The sequence below is a fragment of the Uloborus diversus genome, chromosome 7 (genome assembly GCF_026930045.1).
Source record: "Uloborus diversus isolate 005 chromosome 7, Udiv.v.3.1, whole genome shotgun sequence".
In the NCBI taxonomy this organism is placed as follows: Eukaryota; Metazoa; Arthropoda; class Arachnida; order Araneae; family Uloboridae; genus Uloborus; species Uloborus diversus.
Window position 1 is genome coordinate 11,814,433 of NC_072737.1, and position 7,190 is coordinate 11,821,622.

Below are 7,190 nucleotides of genomic sequence, written 5' to 3' on the forward strand. Positions count from 1 at the left end.
GTAAAGGAGTCTGAGTCGGGATTCGAAAGTTTAAACTTCCTAAAGTCGGAGTCGGTCAAATTCCCTCAAAGCCCGCAACTGTGCCAGTGCTTGCGGAGTCGGACTGATTTTGGGGTAAAGGAGTCTGAGTCGGGATTCGAAAGTTTAAACTTCCTAAAGTCGGAGTCGGTCAAATTCCCTCAAAGCCCGCAACTGTGCCAGTGCTTGCGGAGTCGGACTGATTTCGGAGTAAAGGAGTCTGAGTCGGGATTCGAAAGTTTAAACTTCCGAAGGTCGGAGTCGGTCAAATTCCCTCAAAGCCCGCAACTGTGCCAGTGCTTGCGGAGTCGGACTGATTTTGGGGTAAAGGAGTCTGAGTCGGGATTCGAAAGTTTAAACTTCCGAAAGTCGGAGTCGGTCAAATTCCCTCAAAGCCCGCAACTGTGCCAGTGCTTGCGGAGTCGGACTGATTTCGGAGTAAAGGAGTCTGAGTCGGGATTCGAAATTTTAAACTTCCGAAGGTCGGAGTCGGTCAAATTCCCTCAAAGCCCGCAACTGTGCCAGTGCTTGCGGAGTCGGACTGATTTTGGGGTAAAGGAGTCTGAGTCGGGATTCGAAAGTTTAAACTTCCGAAAGTCGGAGTCGGTCAAATTCCCTCAAAGCCCGCAACTGTGCCAGTGCTTGCGGAGTCGGACTGATTTTGGAGTAAAGGAGTCTGAGTCGGGATTCAAAATTTTAAACTTCCGAAAGTCGGAGTCGGTCAAATTCCCTCAAAGCCCGCAACTGTGCCAGTGCTTGCGGAGTCGGACTGATTTTGGGGTAAAGGAGTCTGAGTCGGGATTCGAAAGTTTAAACTTCCGAAAGTCGGAGTCGGTCAAATTCCCTCAAAGCCCGCAACTGTGCCAGTGCTTGCGGAGTCGGACTGATTTTGGAGTAAAGGAGTCTGAGTCGGGATTCGAAATTTTAAACTTCCGAAAGTCGGAGTCGGTCAAATTCCCTCAAAGCCCGCAACTGTGCCAGTGCTTGCGGAGTCGGACTGATTTTGGGGTAAAGGAGTCTGAGTCGGGATTCGAAAGTTTAAACTTCCTAAAGTCGGAGTCGGTCAAATTCCCTCAAAGCCCGCAACTGTGCCAGTGCTTGCGGAGTCGGACTGATTTTGGAGTAAAGGAGTCTGAGTCGGGATTCGAAATTTTAAACTTCCGAAAGTCGGAGTCGGTCAAATTCCCTCAAAGCCCGCAACTGTGCCAGTGCTTGCGGAGTCGGACTGATTTTGGGGTAAAGGAGTCTGAGTCGGGATTCGAAAGTTTAAACTTCCTAAAGTCGGAGTCGGTCAAATTCCCTCAAAGCCCGCAACTGTGCCAGTGCTTGCGGAGTCGGACTGATTTTGGGGTAAAGGAGTCTGAGTCGGGATTCGAAAGTTTAAACTTCCGAAAGTCGGAGTCGGTCAAATTCCCTCAAAGCCCGCAACTGTGCCAGTGCTTGCGGAGTCGGACTGATTTTGGGGTAAAGGAGTCTGAGTCGGGATTCGAAAGTTTAAATTTCCTAAAGTCGGAGTCGGTCAAATTCCCTCAAAGCCCGCAACTGTGCCAGTGCTTGCGGAGTCGGACTGATTTCGGAGTAAAGGAGTCTGAGTCGGGATTCGAAAGTTTAAACTTCCGAAGGTCGGAGTCGGTCAAATTCCCTCAAAGCCCGCAACTGTGCCAGTGCTTGCGGAGTCGGACTGATTTTGGGGTAAAGGAGTCTGAGTCGGGATTCGAAAGTTTAAACTTCCTAAAGTCGGAGTCGGTCAAATTCCCTCAAAGCCCGCAACTGTGCCAGTGCTTGCGGAGTCGGACTGATTTTGGGGTAAAGGAGTCTGAGTCGGGATTCGAAAGTTTAAACTTCCGAAAGTCGGAGTCGGTCAAATTCCCTCAAAGCCCGCAACTGTGCCAGTGCTTGCGGAGTCGGACTGATTTTGGGGTAAAGGAGTCTGAGTCGGGATTCGAAAGTTTAAATTTCCTAAAGTCGGAGTCGGTCAAATTCCCTCAAAGCCCGCAACTGTGCCAGTGCTTGCGGAGTCGGACTGATTTCGGAGTAAAGGAGTCTGAGTCGGGATTCGAAAGTTTAAACTTCCGAAGGTCGGAGTCGGTCAAATTCCCTCAAAGCCCGCAACTGTGCCAGTGCTTGCGGAGTCGGACTGATTTTGGGGTAAAGGAGTCTGAGTCGGGATTCGAAAGTTTAAACTTCCGAAAGTCGGAGTCGGTCAAATTCCTTCAAAGCCCGCAACTCTGCCAGTGCTTTCGGAGTCGGACTCATTTTGGAGTAAAGGAGTCTGAGTCGGGATTCGAAAGTTTAAACTTCCGAAAGTCGGAGTCGGTCAAATTCCTTCAAAGCCCGCAACTCTGCCAGTGCTTTCGGAGTCGGACTCATTTTGGAGTAAAGGAGTCTGAGTCGGGATTCGAAAGTTTAAACTTCCGAAAGTCGGAGTCGGTCAAATTCCCTCAATGCCCGCAACTGTGCCAGTGCTTGCGGAGTCGGACTGATTTTGGAGTAAAGGAGTCTGAGTCGGGATTCGAAATTTTAAACTTCCGAAAGTCGGAGTCGGTCAAATTCCCTCAAAGCCCGCAACTGTGCCAGTGCTTGCGGAGTCGGACTGATTTTGGGGTAAAGGAGTCTGAGTCGGGATTCGAAATTTTAAACTTCCGAAAGTCGGAGTCGGTCAAATTCCCTCAAAGCCCGCAACTGTGCCAGTGCTTGCGGAGTCGGACTGATTTTGGGGTAAAGGAGTCTGAGTCGGGATTCGAAAGTTTAAACTTCCGAAAGTCGGAGTCGGTCAAATTCCCTCAAAGCCCGCAACTGTGCCAGTGCTTGCGGAGTCGGACTGATTTTGGGGTAAAGGAGTATGAGTCGGGATTCGAAAGTTTAAATTTCCTGAAGTCGGAGTCGGTCAAATTCCCTCAAAGCCCGCAACTGTGCCAGTGCTTGCGGAGTCGGACTGATTTCGGAGTAAAGGAGTCTGAGTCGGGATTCGAAAGTTTAAACTTCCGAAGGTCGGAGTCGGTCAAATTCCCTCAAAGCCCGCAACTGTGCCAGTGCTTGCGGAGTCGGACTGATTTTGGGGTAAAGGAGTCTGAGTCGGGATTCGAAAGTTTAAACTTCCGAAAGTCGGAGTCGGTCAAATTCCTTCAAAGCCCGCAACTGTGCCAGTGCTTTCGGAGTCGGACTCATTTTGGAGTAAAGGAGTCTGAGTCGGGATTCGAAAGTTTAAATTTCCTAAAGTCGGAGTCGGTCAAATTCCCTCAAAGCCCGCAACTGTGCCAGTGCTTGCGGAGTCGGACTGATTTTGGAGTAAAGGAGTCTGAGTCGGGATTCGAAATTTTAAACTTCCGAAAGTCGGAGTCGGTCAAATTCCCTCAAAGCCCGCAACTGTGCCAGTGCTTGCGGAGTCGGACTGATTTCGGAGTAAAGGAGTCTGAGTCGGGATTCGAAAGTTTAAACTTCCGAAGGTCGGAGTCGGTCAAATTCCCTCAAAGCCCGCAACTGTGCCAGTGCTTGCGGAGTCGGACTGATTTTGGGGTAAAGGAGTCTGAGTCGGGATTCGAAAGTTTAAACTTCCGAAAGTCGGAGTCGGTCAAATTCCTTCAAAGCCCGCAACTCTGCCAGTGCTTTCGGAGTCGGACTCATTTTGGAGTAAAGGAGTCTGAGTCGGGATTCGAAAGTTTAAACTTCCGAAAGTCGGAGTCGGTCAAATTCCCTCAAAGCCCGCAACTGTGCCAGTGCTTGCGGAGTCGGACTGATTTTGGGGTAAAGGAGTCTGAGTCGGGATTCGAAAGTTTAAATTTCCTAAAGTCGGAGTCGGTCAAATTCCCTCAAAGCCCGCAACTGTGCCAGTGCTTGCGGAGTCGGACTGATTTCGGAGTAAAGGAGTCTGAGTCGGGATTCGAAAGTTTAAACTTCCGAAGGTCGGAGTCGGTCAAATTCCCTCAAAGCCCGCAACTGTGCCAGTGCTTGCGGAGTCGGACTGATTTTGGGGTAAAGGAGTCTGAGTCGGGATTCGAAAGTTTAAACTTCCGAAAGTCGGAGTCGGTCAAATTCCTTCAAAGCCCGCAACTCTGCCAGTGCTTTCGGAGTCGGACTCATTTTGGAGTAAAGGAGTCTGAGTCGGGATTCGAAAGTTTAAACTTCCGAAAGTCGGAGTCGGTCAAATTCCCTCAAAGCCCGCAACTGTGCCAGTGCTTGCGGAGTCGGACTGATTTTGGGGTAAAGGAGTCTGAGTCGGGATTCGAAAGTTTAAACTTCCGAAAGTCGGAGTCGGTCAAATTCCCTCAAAGCCCGCAACTGTGCCAGTGCTTGCGGAGTCGGACTGATTTTGGGGTAAAGGAGTCTGAGTCGGGATTCGAAAGTTTAAATTTCCTAAAGTCGGAGTCGGTCAAATTCCCTCAAAGCCCGCAACTGTGCCAGTGCTTGCGGAGTCGGACTGATTTCGGAGTAAAGGAGTCTGAGTCGGGATTCGAAAGTTTAAACTTCCGAAGGTCGGAGTCGGTCAAATTCCCTCAAAGCCCGCAACTGTGCCAGTGCTTGCGGAGTCGGACTGATTTTGGGGTAAAGGAGTCTGAGTCGGGATTCGAAAGTTTAAACTTCCGAAAGTCGGAGTCGGTCAAATTCCTTCAAAGCCCGCAACTGTGCCAGTGCTTTCGGAGTCGGACTCATTTTGGAGTAAAGGAGTCTGTGTCGGGATTCGAAAGTTTAAATTTCCTAAAGTCGGAGTCGGTCAAATTCCCTCAAAGCCCGCAACTGTGCCAGTGCTTGCGGAGTCGGACTGATTTTGGAGTAAAGGAGTCTGAGTCGGGATTCGAAATTTTAAACTTCCGAAAGTCGGAGTCGGTCAAATTCCCTCAAAGCCCGCAACTGTGCCAGTGCTTGCGGAGTCGGACTGATTTTGGGGTAAAGGAGTCTGAGTCGGGATTCGAAAGTTTAAACTTCCGAAGGTCGGAGTCGGTCAAATTCCCTCAAAGCCCGCAACTGTGCCAGTGCTTGCGGAGTCGGACTGATTTTGGGGTAAAGGAGTCTGAGTCGGGATTCGAAAGTTTAAACTTCCGAAAGTCGGAGTCGGTCAAATTCCCTCAAAGCCCGCAACTGTGCCAGTGCTTGCGGAGTCGGACTGATTTTGGGGTAAAGGAGTCTGAGTCGGGATTCGAAAGTTTAAATTTCCTAAAGTCGGAGTCGGTCAAATTCCCTCAAAGCCCGCAACTGTGCCAGTGCTTGCGGAGTCGGACTGATTTCGGAGTAAAGGAGTCTGAGTCGGGATTCGAAAGTTTAAACTTCCGAAGGTCGGAGTCGGTCAAATTCCCTCAAAGCCCGCAACTGTGCCAGTGCTTGCGGAGTCGGACTGATTTTGGGGTAAAGGAGTCTGAGTCGGGATTCGAAAGTTTAAACTTCCGAAAGTCGGAGTCGGTCAAATTCCTTCAAAGCCCGCAACTCTGCCAGTGCTTTCGGAGTCGGACTCATTTTGGAGTAAAGGAGTCTGAGTCGGGATTCGAAAGTTTAAACTTCCGAAAGTCGGAGTCGGTCAAATTCCCTCAAAGCCCGCAACTGTGCCAGTGCTTGCGGAGTCGGACTGATTTTGGGGTAAAGGAGTCTGAGTCGGGATTCGAAAGTTTAAACTTCCGAAAGTCGGAGTCGGTCAAATTCCCTCAAAGCCCGCAACTGTGCCAGTGCTTGCGGAGTCGGACTGATTTCGGAGTAAAGGAGTCTGAGTCGGGATTCGAAAGTTTAAACTTCCGAAGGTCGGAGTCGGTCAAATTCCCTCAAAGCCCGCAACTGTGCCAGTGCTTGCGGAGTCGGACTGATTTTGGGGTAAAGGAGTCTGAGTCGGGATTCGAAAGTTTAAACTTCCGAAAGTCGGAGTCGGTCAAATTCCCTCAAAGCCCGCAACTGTGCCAGTGCTTGCGGAGTCGGACTGATTTTGGGGTAAAGGAGTCTGAGTCGGGATTCGAAAGTTTAAACTTCCGAAAGTCGGAGTCGGTCAAATTCCTTCAAAGCCCGCAACTCTGCCAGTGCTTTCGGAGTCGGACTCATTTTGGAGTAAAGGAGTCTGAGTCGGGATTCGAAAGTTTAAACTTCCGAAAGTCGGAGTCGGTCAAATTCCCTCAAAGCCCGCAACTGTGCCAGTGCTTTCGGAGTCGGACTCATTTTGGAGTAAAGGAGTCTGAGTCGGGATTCGAAAGTTTAAACTTCCGAAAGTCGGAGTCGGTCAAATTCCTTCAAAGCCCGCAACTCTGCCAGTGCTTTCGGAGTCGGACTCATTTTGGAGTAAAGGAGTCTGAGTCGGGATTCGAAAGTTTAAACTTCCGAAAGTCGGAGTCGGTCAAATTCCCTCAATGCCCGCAACTCTGCCAGTGCTTGCGGAGTCGGACTGATTTTAGAGTAACGGAATCTGAGGTTCTAAAATTTTCTTAGTCAGAGTCGGAGTCGGTCATTTCCTCTCCGACTCTACAGCCCTGGTCCCTGATATGAAGTTTAATTGAACTTTTATTATGCACCACCAGCAGTCTATTCATCACTAGTGAATCTTAAACTTTTATGCCTGGGCTCATTAGCCGATTCATTGTAAGGATGTGTGTGGGGAGGGGGTATTAAAAGAGGGGCTTCCACACTAAAATTCAGTGCTATAATCCAAGATTAACTTTCGGCGTTATCTTCTCAATGACTTATTAATTCTTCGCAGAGCTGTCCCATTTATTTTGAACTAGTTCCAACTCATTGAATGGCCACATGGCAAATAACCATATACTGACATAACCTACTATCTAGGTGATTCTCCTCAGTAGCCAGTAGCCTCAGATCGTTAAGAATACTTTGGAATATCTATTTTCAAATCACTGGATTTGCAGAAGAAATATCGTTTTAAGGCATCTAGATGTATCGTGATTAAATATTTTTCTTGGGGGTTGAGGGTTTTGTGAAGAACATGTTATACACACCCTGTATAATATACAGAGTGTTCCGTTTTAACCAGCAAGATCTTTGTTTTCGCAACCGTTAGTCCTAGATGTATACTTCCAGTTGCAAAAATGTTCAAAATCAGATGCAGAGTTAGGTTACTGAAAGTTTGAATTGAAAATAAAAATAAGTCAAGAAATACAAAATTTAACTTTTTATGCGGGCCCCAGGTTAGGGTGCATCATACGCCCCGTCAATTTTTTTTTCGTTTACAAATGCCTTGTCCCTAA